This window comes from Primulina huaijiensis, chromosome 15 (assembly GCF_012295235.1).
Source record: "Primulina huaijiensis isolate GDHJ02 chromosome 15, ASM1229523v2, whole genome shotgun sequence".
Classification (NCBI taxonomy): Eukaryota; Viridiplantae; Streptophyta; class Magnoliopsida; order Lamiales; family Gesneriaceae; genus Primulina; species Primulina huaijiensis.
The window spans coordinates 15,540,746-15,555,304 of record NC_133320.1 but is presented as its reverse complement, the minus strand read 5'-3'; the positions used below and the strand labels follow the sequence as shown (position 1 = coordinate 15,555,304).

The 14,559-nt window shown below is 34.7% G+C and overlaps 1 pseudogene; it reads left to right on the top strand.

The window, feature by feature from the left end:
* Window positions 1–14,559, top strand: part of LOC140959337 (probable serine/threonine-protein kinase PBL7) — a 46,394-nt pseudogene that overhangs the window by 21,916 nt on the left and 9,919 nt on the right.

Sequence of the window (14,559 nt, the reverse complement as noted above, 5' to 3'; positions counted from 1 at the left end):
TGAAACAATTAACAATTAGCGAGATATTTCTTACTATTTTTCCTTCACTAGAATTTTGTCACACTGGGTTTTTCCTAGCAAGGTTTTAACGAAACGCATCTATCGTCGGGAAGAAATCCAAAGAAACATGGATTCCAGATGAAGTTTTCAAGCATCCATATTGCCAAATGGATATTTGAAGAATCAATTGTTTCTGCAAATGATCATCTATGGGGGAGTGCTATAAATATTATTGTAAATGATTACCTTATTTAGTTAGATTTGAAAGATTTGTAATAAAGATAAAGATGACAAGATAATATATGTAAAAATTTGTATGTTGTAATCTTTTTCTTTAAAAAGGGTGATTGTGTTCAATAAAAATCGCACCTGAATATTAACTCATTCTTTTTTTCTTTGGCGAAAACTTGTGTGAGACGATCTCACAGGTCTTTCTTTGTGAGACAGATCTCTTATTTGGATCATCCATGAAAAAATATTACTGCTAATATTATTACTTTTTATTGTGAATATCGGTAGGGTTAATCCGTCTCAAAGATAAAGATTCGTGATACCGTCTCACAAGTAACATACTCTTTTTCTTTTATGAATTTTCTCTACTCGTCTCACTTTTTTATAGGTTATAACAAAATGGATAATATTTAAAAATAAAATCCATGGGGACAGACGAATGTTTTGACTCTAATACCCCTCGCATCGATGTGACTACGGTATTACTGCCCACGTCCTAATCCATGCAACCTTAATTCTGCGGAAAACAAAAGGAATCTTTATATACAAAATCTTTTTTCTAAATGGGAAATATTGGACAGTTGGGCTCATAGAACGACGTCACCTTCATTCCTTGGTTAGACATCACGTTTTGCTCTCCAAGAATCTACTCCCGATACTCTTCCTCTTTGAAAAATTTTGTGGTGCAACAAGTTGGTCTCTAGGAATCTGAAAAAGGCTTATAGTATTCCATATCTTCGCCTTCCGCCGCTTTCTCCAGCGGGTAACATTACGCTTTCACCTCCCAGTCCGCCGTCACCGCTGCTCCCTCCGCCGAAGCGAGAGAGCTGGATTCCTGTCGCTTCGGGCATTGTTGTGGCCTCGCCGCGCCTGAATAACAGCACGACATTGGTGGCACTGGGAGTGGGGATAGGGTTAGGCAGGAAAATCATGCTGGTTTGCGTGGGTATTTTCGTCATTTTCCATCGAATGAGGAAGATGTCAGAATTTTTCTCAAAATCATGTTTCTACGTATATATAAACATGATATATAATATGCGGAAGCGGATCGAGTGTTACCTCCGGCCATTGAAAATTTTGATTTCTCTGATTTTCTTCTCGGTTGATGCCTTCTAAGCACTCCACCCTCTCAATAGATGGTGTAAATGTTTCTTATGAGACGTGCGCTTAGGGACCTCAATCGCTCTATTTATAGGCATTTTTCATACCATCGATGAGTGTATCGGAAGCCGAAATTCAGAAGAAGAATCGTATACACTTCTAAATTTTCTTGACCGTCGCCAATATCAATTTGTACACGCTACTTCTTTTAATATGAGTCACGTTTTTCTTACATTCTCCACTTGACACATATATCTCATTTACCATAGGAGAAAACAAAATACATGAATCATGACGATAGGTCATCTTAAAACGAATATTATCTTCCATGAATTACAATGCATTATGTCTCTCAAATCTGTATAATTTAATGAATAAACCCCATGTGTATTCGAGGTCCAACTTTATTGATATTTCTCAAATCAATGAATGTGTACACAACAAATATGAGAAAATATCACATCATAGTTTCATTAAATTTGTTCTTACAACAAAATTACATAAAAGAACCAAGTCCCATTCTTTCTGTATGATCCTTAAATTTCAATGGTGGCATGCCCCTAGTCAAAGGATCCGCAATCATCAATTCAGTGCTAATGTAATCAATAAGTAACTTCTTATCTTTAACACGTTCTCGTATGGCTAAATACTTAATGTCGATGTGCTTGCTTCGACTACCACTTTTATTATTTTTAGCCATAAAAACAGCAGCTGAATTGTCACAATATATTCTTAATGGCCTAGACATAGAATCCATAATTCTAAGCCCTGAAATGAATCTCTTCAACCATACACTATGTGAGGTTGCCTCAAAACAAGATACGAACTCAGCTTCCATAGTGGAAGTAGCAGTCAATGTATGTTTTGCACTTCTCCAAGATATAGCTCCACCAGCTAGCATGAAAATATATCCTGAAGTGGATTTTCTTGAATCAATGCAGCCAGTGTAGTCTGAATCAGAGTAGTCAATTACTTCCAAATTCTCAATTATTCTGAACATAAGCATATAATCTTTGGTCCCTTGAATGTATATCATTACTTTCTTTGCAGCTTTCCAGTGATCTAAACCTGGATTACTCTGATATCTTCTCAACATCCCAACAACAAATGCAATGTCAGGTCTAGTGCAAACCTGAGCATACATTAAACTTCCGACAGCAGAAGCATAAAGAATGTTTTTCATTTGTTCCCGCTCTAGATCATTCTTTGGGTATTGGCTCAAATTGAATTTATCTCCTTTCACAATAGAAGCTATACTTGGTGAACAATCTTTCATTCGATATCTCTCTAAAACTTTGTTGATATAGGTTTCTTGAGACAGACCTAGAATTCCTTTAATTCGATCTCTATGTATCTTAATGCCAATGACAAAAGATGCATCGCCCATATCCTTCATATCAAAGTTTTAGAGAGGAATTGTTTTACCTCATATAACAGACCCTTATCATTGGTTGCAAGTAATATATCATCCACATATAGAATAAGGAAACAAATCTTGCTCCCACTGACCTTCTGGTATATACATTGATCCATGGGGTTCTCAACGAATTCGAATGAAAAAATAACATCATGAAATTTCAAATACCATTGACGGAAAGCTTGTTTCAATCCATATATAGATTTCTTAAGCTTACAAACCAATTGCTCACCATTGCTAGAGAAGAATTCTTCAGGTTGTTTCATATAAACCTCTTTCTCTAGTTCTCCATTAAGAAACGCTGTTTTCACATCCATTTGTTGCAAATCAAAGTCAAAATGAGCAACCAATGCTAGAATGATACGAAGAGAATCTTTTTTAGATACATGAGAAAAAGTTTCCTTATAATCGATTCCTTCCTGCTGAGCGAATCCTTTAGCAACGAGTCTTGCTTTATACCTTTCAATGTTGCCTAATGAGTGTTTCTTTGTTTTGAAAACCCATTTACATCCAATGGCTTTTACACCATCATGCAACTGAATAAGATCCCAGACTCCATTAACTGCCATAGAATTCAGCTCTTCTTTCATAACATTAAACCATAGTTTTGACTCATTACAACTCATGGCTTGTGAAAACGTTTCGGGATCATTTTCGGCTCCGATTTTAAAGTCCGATTCTTGTAAATACACAACATAATCACTAGATATTGCTGATCTTCTTATTCTAGTAGATATCCTAAGGTTGTTTGGTTGATCAACAATTTCTTGTTGTTCTTCATTAACAACTAGATCTACTGGATTTTCATCAGCGATTAGTGGAACTTCAGTAACTGGTTGTCTAAAACCCATTTGATCTTGAGGGGTGTGAATAATGACCAATCTGTCATTTGAATAAGAGGGTTGTACATTAATGTGATCATTCTCAAAAACTATGTCATGATCACTCCCACTAATCAAGTCATTTTCAAGAAATTTTGCATTTCTTGATTCCACAATTCTAGTGTTGTGAGATGGACAATAGAATCTGTACCCTTTGGATTTTTCGGCATACCCAATGAAATATCCACTTATAGTTCTTGGGTCCAATTTCTTTTCATGTGGGTTGTAAAATCTTATTTCAGAAGGACAACCCCAAATGCGTATATGTTGCAAACTCGGTTTCCAACCTTTAAATAACTCAAATGGCGTCTTTGGGACAGCCTTGGTTGGAACTCGATTTAATATATACACAGCTGTCTTAAGAGCTTCTGTCCACAAGGATTTAGGAAGTTTGGAGCTACTTAACATGCTCCTCACCATGTCCAATAATGTTCGGTTTCTCCTCTCAGCTACGCCATTCTGGTCCGGAGAACCAGGCATAGTATATTGGGCAACAATCCCATGTTCCTGGAGAAACTTCGCAAACGGACCAGGTGCCTATCCATTCTCAGTGTATCTACAGTAATATTCTCCACCTCTATCAGTTCTCACGATCTTAATATGTTTTCCACATTGCTTCTCCACTTCAGCCTTAAAAAGCTTAAATGCTTCAAGTGCTTCGTTTTTATTATGAAGCATGTAGATATACATGTACCGTGAATAATCATCAATGAAAGAGATGAAGTATTTCGGACTCTGCATGTCCATATCTGGACAACAAATATCTAAATGTATGATTTCTAATATTTCTATACTCCTCTTGGCACCCTTTTTAGACTTATTGGTCTGTTTTCCTTTATGCAGTCCACACAAGTCTCAAAATCAGTAAAATCTAAAGTACTGAGTACTCCATCATTTACTAATCTTTTAATTCTATCTATGGAGATGTGTCCCAATCTCCGATGCCATAATATAGAGGAATCTTCATTTATAACACATCTTTTAATACCTCCTTGAACATGCATAGTATTGTTATTATTTTGTAAATAAATAGAGAAAAGACCATCAACCACTGTACTATTTCCAATAAGATTTGATTTATAAAACAAATTTATTGATTTATCCAAAAACTGAAATGAATAATCAAGGGGTACAACTTTTGAAACCGAAATTAAATTCCTAGAAAAACTAGGAACATAAAATGTCTTTTCTAATTTTAAAATAAAATCACTATCCAATATAAGGCAGCAAGTCCCAATAGCCTCCACATGCGAAGACATCTTGTTTCCTGAATAGATGCTCCACTCATTTTCTATTGGCTTCCTTAGGTTTTGCATACCCTACAAGGTATTTGTAACATGGATTGTAGAACCAGAATCAATCCACCGTGTGTTATAAATCATATTAACCATATTAGATTCATAACAGACAAATGAAGTAGGAATACTTTTATTTTTCAAGCCAGTCCTTAAATTTATTACAATATTTCTTCATGTGTCCTGTCTTTTTACAGAAAAAACACTTGGATTCTTTCTTAATGTCAGGTTGGGGGTGGAATTATTCCTTTCCTTTTTCCCTTGACTTTGGCTTGCTTCTTGTACTTTACTTGTGTAGTCATAAATACATTATCACTAGTTTCCGTCAAGAGTCTTCCTTCCTCTTGAACACACATGGTCATTAATTCATTAATTGATCATTTATCCTTATGTGTGTTGTAGGAAATTTCGAAGGGTCTATATTGCTGTGGAAGAGTGCATAAAATGTAGTGCACAAGAAAAGTTTCAGACATTTACACTTCTAGTGTCTTTAGCCGAGCCGCTATGTAGAGCCCAAAATTCCGTACACGTAAAACTCATGCAATTATTTAATTGTTAAGTCATTAATTTTAAATTTTAAATTTATTTTTAGCCATACATGATTTATTTAAATGCATTATTTTAAATTACTTAAGTTTTGTGATGCACGTTAAATGTTTTGCAAGTTTCATGTTTCAGGCGATTATTCGATACGGGATCCAGGAAACGAGATCGGTGACGATTTTGGCAATTTTAAAATGTATTATTTTATTTTAAGTCAAAGATGGGGCATTTTAAATGAGTTACTAAGTTTTTAGTATTTTAAAAGACTAATTTATTTATTAGGTGATTTTAAGATCTTAAAACTTTTAAAGATTTAGTGCTTGTGCTCTTTATTTTAATTAAGGGATTTTATTTAAAGATTAGTAGGGTTAGTATTTTAATTAAATTGTTATTAAAGTTAGAGTTTCAATTAGCAAGGTAATGGTGTAATTAAGCTAAAATAATTCCCCTAATTACCCACTCACACACACGTTACCAATCTATATTCAAAACACACGCACACACACTTATACCCACACATATGCACGCTAACACATATACACACTCTTCCTTGCCTTTTTATTTTCATCATTTGAAAGAAAGACTAGGGTTCTTGGTGTCTAGTGCAGCAGCCCCATTTCCTCAGCAATTCCAACAAATTTTCGTTTGCTTGAGTGCAAGAAAAGTCGAGCCACCATCGTCCTGGATCAACCCTCACTCCGTCTCCGCTTCGATATCGCCAGTTCGGTAAAACTTTCATATCAAAGGCACATATAATCTAATTTTCCTGCGTCGATCATGTTATAGTATGTGTTGCGTTGTTTTTATGCGTAAAAATCCATGTATGATGTGCAAAGTTTGAGCAGAAACATATTGGATCTATTTTGAAACGTTTTTGGATCTAAAATTTCAAATTTTACTGTTCTTTTAAACATTGTGATTTTTTGGTCGTGATTTTGAGAAAACTTTTAACATAAAAAACGTAGAACTTTTTGATACCTTCGATTTGATATAAAATTAGAAATATTGGGATAAAAATTGAGTGAGCTATGGTGTTTTTTGTGGGATTGCTCAAACTGCATTTTTCCGAAAATGATGTTATTAATGCATTCTTGAAGTTTTTGAGTTACAGGCTTCGTTGGGCATCGCCGGGCCGATACTATTGCATTGATTCACTCTGTGAGATATGTTTAGGCACCATTTGATGTCTCTTTTTGAGTCGGGGTTCGCTTGGGAAGTAAATGAAGTCGAAGGAAGAATTTGTGTCGAAAATTCGGGTTATGTTGTTTTGTGTCGCTTGTTGAGTTTGGGGACAATTTTGATGGCTTGTATTGGGTTGGAGTCAATACCTTAGTGTCCTAGGATGGTTCTCGAAGTGTCGATTCTTAGTCCATTCGGTTTATTTAGGAGAAATATGCGTTGTGTAAGAATTTTCCCGCAGGTTCGTTCATTCGAGGCCACACGGACCTCTACACGGACCCTGGCACGGGGTCCGTGCCTTTGTTTTCTTCGAAGTGTCGATTTGCAGAGTCTACACGGACCCTTACACGGACTTAGGCATGGGGTCCGTGCCTTCTCTTTTCTCCACACACATTTTACAGTACCTATACGGAACCGTAGCCGGACCTGGGCACGGGGTCCGTGTACCTCCTGTTTGGGAGTAAGTTGGCTTTCCTTTGAGGTTTGTTTTGGGATTTTATGTCTTGGTTTAGTACGATGATTAAACGAGGTCAAGTCCCGAGCGAACTATAATGTCATAAGCTATTTATTTACTTCGGTGGTGAGCTCGAGTACCTACGTCTAAGTTATGCAAGTAGTATTTAAACTCATGTTAGTATGTTGCAGCAGTGGCCCCAGGCGAGATCCAACGAATCCCTCAACCTCAAGTAAGTATGTTCGACGTGCAAAATTAAATACTTTTAAGTTTTTGAGGTATGCTAAATGTCTTGTGACCAAATTATGAATGAGTTTGGAAGCCGGAGAACGTGTCCGGGGACCTCTCCAACTATGAACGGGTTTGGAAGTCGGTGAACGTGGTCGAGGACCTCTCTACCCCGTTAAAGCATGAACGAGTTTAGATCAGGATTGGAAAGCGTTAAAGTATGAACAGGGACAAATCCACCCGTTAAAGCATGAACGGGGATCTCATATATGTGACAGTGGATTTTTCCCTGTCACCCCAGTACTGTGATTTAGCATGATCAGGAAATTTTATGTATGGGTCACTTGCTTTGAAACATGCCTCTACGTAAAATTATGTTAAGTATGCTCATGTACGTAAGATTCAAGTGTGTTTACTAAAGTTTTTATGACCATGACACGTCTATGTTATGATTTCACGTTCAAGTTCCCAGTACGTTTATGTTATCAAGTCCAAGTCATGTTCCTATATTTTACGCTCTATTTTGAAGATGCATGTGGTTTTATTACATAGTACTCGTTATTGCCAGTTTATACGTGTTGAGTCTTTAGACTCACTAGACTTGATCGATGTAGGTGAGGATGACTTTGAGGAGATGAGGGGTGGGGATCAAGGAGCAGGCTTGGACTGAGCACGAGGCTAGACCCGAGGACCGCCCATGTCTTTTAAGAATTTATGAAAGTCTCAGATACTCTGATTTGATTTTTGTTTTACAATGTTGAAACAAGTATTTTCGTTAGCAAAATTTCTATGGTGATCTTTTATTGTAAATATTTTTAGATGGTTGTTTTATGGCAAATGTTTTTTTTTGACGAACAAGATATCTTAAGGCAAATTTGAAAGTTTATTTTATATTCAAGAAAATTTTTAATTTTTCCACAAATTTTAAAGTAGTTAAAAGTACGGTTCGTTACACGCTATGTCCCGCATTTTCATTATGTACTCTCGCACACCTCTTACACTGGTGAGCCTTAATGAAGAAAACTCCATAACTAGGGTGCTTGCAAGTGGCTTATCTGAAGGCTGAAATTGTTCATCAATAGCCTTCAGTAATTCTTTGACATTGTTATGCTGGTCGACAGAATCACGCATACCAGCAGAGATTTTGGTCTTTATGAAATTACGCAGAGTCGATTAGATCGCTCCCATTTTTCATAAAGATCAACATTATCCGGAATGTTGTTTTCAGTAATAGCAGATGGTTCGTCTTTCCGTATAGCATAATCAATATCCATCCGCCCTAATTGAAGAAGAATTCTTTCTTTCCATATTTTATAGTTATCGCCCTTTAGTTCGGGAATGTCACATTTCATATCAGAAAAACTCGCAGGTTGCATAACTGCACAAAATATCATATGCTTAAAATTTTGAGACAATATCATGTTTTATCAATGTAATTCATGTTATAAAAATCTAGTGACATAAAATTTGCCTATGGGATAAAATTTTAATTCAATAAGATTTTTCTGTAACTTTATGATAAAACTATCAAAATATATTTTCCCTAACTCCTGTGGGTAAATTAATAAAATTATAATTTGATATTTTAACCTAATTAGTTATATAAATATAATAAAAATCCCTGTGGGGCAAAATTTATTATGTTTGTATAATTAATTATAATTGATGTCATTATGTGATCCAAATCCACTTAATGTATAATTTTCCATAATTAAGGATGATGTGACTATTCCTCAATTATTTAAAATTATATGGTTCACGGGACAAAATTTTGGCTTTACTTTAATACTCTATATAATAATTATTTAGTAACATAATCAACATTTTTCAAGAGTGCTCTCAGGAAAGACAGGTAGTGCTAAGGCCCTTTAAATACCTAACTCCTAGTCAGAGCAACATTCTTCAAGGAGACTAGTGGCTAGTCAAGGCAGTTTAAACCGATCTATGAAGAACTCTCCCAGATCATGTTTTCTCATGTCACCTTATAATTATTATGCAACTTAATTATTCACATTTATGTGAATATTTATAAGCCAAAATTTTTCTTTAAATAACTTTATATTCACATTTTTACTTAATATGAACAAATACGTTCTCCATCAGTTTTTCTCTTCAAAAAGAGTAGTGATAAAGTGAGGATCACATTTACGTGAAAATGTGGGCTCCTCGTCAGTTTTTCTCTTTTAACAGAGTAGTGATAAAGTGATGATTATTTGTTAATTTGTGAATATCTGAAATATTTTATTTTATAATTTTATATTCAAATCTTACTTAATATGTTCATTTCAAATTGCAAACTACTTAATATACTTTAATATGAACATAATGTGAATATTGTTGTACCAATTATTTTTTAATATTATTTGCATTTTAAATTTCAAGAATAAATAAAAACATAATATTAAATTTGCATGTACAAATCAAACACTTATCCATAATATTTGACATTATATCTAACAAGCAAAAATAATTTCTAAACATGTATTAGAAATTATGTCGAACTTGGAATTATTTCAATGTGTACAAATTATTTGACCAAATGCTATATGTATACCGAATTATACATATAACTTAATAACACTTCAATCATTATTTATTTATTTATTATTATTATTTTTATTTTAAAAACAATAATAATAAAACCGAATTATTACCAACATGTGGTCCCGCATAATTAATTGTGGGTCTTGCATTAATTATTATTATTAATTTTTTTATTTTAAAAAAAATATTAATAATAAAATTCAAATATACCGAAACATGCCATTTCAATTGTCAAATTTATAGGTCCCACATTAATTAATTGTGGGTCTCGTTAATAAATAAAATTAGTCCCTATTGACGACAGTGCATTCAATGAAAAAGAATCTATTACAATTCATGCACGAAAATTCAGTATCATTTAGCTTTGAATGCATGGATTTCTTTCGAATATCACAAATTTTCGAAGTCTTCTTCTTCATCCTCTCCGAAAATATTTTGCTACTTAAAAATTCTTATTTTATTTTTCAAGATTCAAGGAGGAACTTCAAACTCTGATCGAGAACACAATTCTAAGGTAAGTTTCTTAATATTATTACGTGATCCGATCTTTAATTTTCAAGTTTCTTACGCAAATTTCAGAAATTGACAAACAAATTTTCAAGGCAGAGGTATCACTACTCTGATACCAAATGTCAGAATTTTTCTTAAATCATGTTTCTACGTATATATAAACATGATATATAATATGCGGAAGTGGATCGAGTGTTACCTCCGGTGATTGAAAATTTTGATTTCTCTGATTTTCTTCTCGGTTGATGTATTCTAAGCACTCAACCCTCTCAATAGATGGTGTAAATGTTTCTTATGAGGTGTGTGCTTAGGGACCTCAATCGCTCTATTTATAGGCATTTCTCATACCATCGATTAGTGTATCGGGAGCCGAAATTCAGAAAGAGAATTGTGTACGCATCTAAATTTTCTTGGCCATCGCCAATATCAATTTGTACACGCTACTTCTCTTAATATGTGTCACGTTTTTCTTACAGAAGATGCGCCGTGGGTCGAATGGATTTTCTTATGCTTCTCAGGGGGCGAAAGGTAATTATGTAATGAATTCGAATATAATGATTGGAAGAAGTATGTTTTTTGCTTGTTCATGTTTTTCGTTTTAAAAATCTTTAATGGCTTGTACTTGTAATCTGTGTATTATGTTCTTGCATGGTTTGTTCTTTCGTATTTGCTCAATATTGTCTGACTTGATGAAGGCAAGTAATTATTTTTTTGCATATATGCATTTTGAATTGAATATTGAGTTATTCAAGCGACAAATTTGGGTCTCTTCTTGCAATTTGCAAGATTTAAGAATGTGCATGCCCTTTTCCTACTATTTTACTTTTGAAAAATTATTATAGCTGATAATTGTGAACTCAATTTTCTAAGTTGTAAAATAATCTAAATGTCATTTCAATGCTGTGATAGTATAAGCAACTATTACTCGTCTAACAATCATTTTTCAAATAATTGTACTAACTTGCAGTATATGAGAATTGAATATATGATCATGCCTTGGAAAACTATCGGTTTTAGAATCATCGTGAGGCCTACTTCTTGAGACATTTGGAGTTGATTGTGATCATGGATTCCTTAAAGGAAATCCCAAGGACAAAAGCTCTGCTAAATTTTTGTTGCAAGTTGTGTTTGTGTTCTTGATGCTTTAATTGACGACTCCATTAATTTACGGTTACATAGCTCGTCCAAGTCCATTTGGAACATTACAGTAATTTTCATCTACTTTTGAGATCCTTGCTTCCAGTTGCTGAAATCAATCTAATGTACCTGTTTTTTCCCTTTACACCTGACTCCTTTTGTGTTCCACAGCATAAGTGGCAAGAGCCTGCTCCCGCTCCCCTACCAACTAGTAACGTCGTCAAAGCAATGCAAAAGCCCACTTCTCTACCGGGAATTTTATCAAATTCTCATTTGTCTTCAGTGGATGGATCTACTCCACCACTACCTTCATTTGGTAGCAGCCTGAACTCGGAGAATCTGGTCCCACCAACCTCATATACTAGTTCGTCTTTCAAAAAAACTATGTTTACATACATGGTTTGCTGAAACGGTATCGGAACGGTTCCGGAACGGGAATGAGGCCCACCTTGACGAAGTTTCGGGGTGTGAACGTTGATGCTTTGGGACGTCATTACGTAGATAGAAAACTTTTTGTTATCGGTACAACGGCACGGATCGACGAAACGACATGGAACTGAACAGTAAAAAGAAAAAAAAGGGTTAACATATGTACCTCCAATTTTCATCAGAATGTGTAATAATAAAATAATTAAATTGATTGTAAAATATTGATTTTAGTTGATGTTAAATAACAAGTTACTCTAAAGTAAGCTTTGAAGAAATTTGATTCCAAATTGGGTTAATATATGTACCTCCAATTGAAATTTTTCAAAATTTTAATTGATTATAAACCAAAACTTTCTTAATAGTATATTTCAATTTTGAGAGAGTTGTGAAATTTCGATATATGACAAAGATATGCTTTGTGATTCAATAAGGCGTGAATAAAATTTAAAAAATATATTTACTATATTGTTTTCATCAAATAATCTATTTAAATGATATTTATTTTGATTCACATATTTTTAAATATTTTTTCAAAATTTTCAATTTATATTAATTTTTAAAAAATATCCAAGCCTAAACCGTTCCACGAAATGTCATGAGAACTGGAACGGTGACCTCCGCGACGGTCTCCGCGACCGCGATTGCTTACCATGTTTACATATGAAAAACTTGCATTCGCAAATGAAGATTTCTCTGGGTTCAACCTCCTTGGTCAAGGTGGCATTGGATATGTCCACAAGGGAGTGCTTTGTCAGGGGAAACAGGTAGCTGTTAAGCAATTGAAAGTTGAGAGTGGTCAGGTGGAGCGTGAATTCCAAGCAGAGGTAGAAACTATAAGCCTTGTTCATCACAATCATCTAGTAGAATTGGTTGGGCACTGAATTTCAGGGTCTCAGAGACTGTTGGTGTATGAATATATTCCAAATGACACCTTGGAGTTTCACTTACATGGTAAGCCCACATGGAATATGGCTTTATAATTCCATGGTTGGTCGCTGTAGTATGATGTGAGTTGGGCTACATAATTGGTAAAAATGCATGTTTAAATTTGCTTAAATTGTTGAGGAGAACTGGTGTTCAATGACATTCATTTTTCAGGAATATATCATTAATATCTTCGTTGCGGATCTGCAGTCTATCAATCTGTTAGAAAGTAAGTGAACCAATAATTTTTCACTTGTTGGGCTTGATATTCTTTTAATGTCATGAGTGCCTCTGTCTTCGAGGATGCATTACCATGTCAGTGCCTCCCTTAGTTGATGCAGAGATTGCATTTTCATTTACAAAATCAGAATTATGTGAAATGGTCTCCGTTAATGTTTCCATTCAATTGATTTAATGTTCTTGAGTTTTCTTTTCATTTCTGATTTTAACTTGAATGTTTTGTAAACCAATTGTTTTGCTTGGCGATGTTATCTTCTCAAACTCAAGAGCCAAATATCTAATTGTGATCGGTTATTTTTCATGTATTGTTCCTTAAAGTTCTATTATTTCTTTGAATTCTCACAACATGCAAGAAAGGGGAATCCTCCCATGAAGTGGGAAACTAGAATGCAAATTGCATTAGGATCTGCGAAGGGTTTGGCATATTTGCACAAGGACTGTGAGTCGTTCGCCTCATGATCTTGTTGCCAATTGTTTTTGCGTATTTAAGCTGTTAGAATATATTATTGTTAGCTCTCAAGGATAGATTAGTCATTTTACTCTTTTTGTATTTACCCTAGCTATATGAAACATAATTCTTTGTATTCTTTATTCAGTTTACAATACCGCGACTTGAGTTTTTTGCTCATTCTCTATTTTTTCATGGTATCAGAGCCTCCATCTCATGGATCTGTCAATTGTAGAGAAGAACTGTTAATCTCATCCACATCTTTCACGGATCGAACTTTTTTGCTGTGTTCGTACAACTTTTCGTTCATATAGTTTCTCTTTGGTAATCACGTATGATTTTTTCTCTGCATTGTGTTTTGTTTTATTCGTTCGATTTGGTTTGGTTTTGGCATCATGGCTACTCGTAAAGAAGATTCTCTTCAGTCGATTAGTGTTCAATTGGATGAAAGAAATTATTTGTATTGGGGTTATGTTATGAAGAATTTATTGCGGGGGAAATCGATGTGGGGCTATATCACAGGTGCGAGACAAGCCTACAGACCAGACGAACCCTGATTATGCTGTCATTGGATGTTTGGAGGCAGATAATTCGAAGACTATTACGTGGATTAATAATTATGTTGCACACTCTATATGTGCTCAATTGGCGAAATACAAGACTGCTAAGGAGGTTTGGGATTATCTGGTACGTATGTATACACAGTCTAATTTTGCCAAACGATATCAATTGTAGACAGATATTCGTGCCCTTCAGCAGAAAGATATGAGCATCCAAAATTTTTATTCTGCTATGTCGACACTCTGGGATCAATTGGCATTAACAGATTCTGCAGAATTGCGAGCATTCTCACCTTCTATCCATTTTAAAACTGTTGTTAAAGTCCCTGTTGTTAAAGGGTGCGCTCAAAGACAACGGTTAAAAACCGTTGTTGTAGCAACATTTGCGACGGTTATTGAAAACCCGTCGCAAATAAAATTTGCGACGGTTTTTTAACC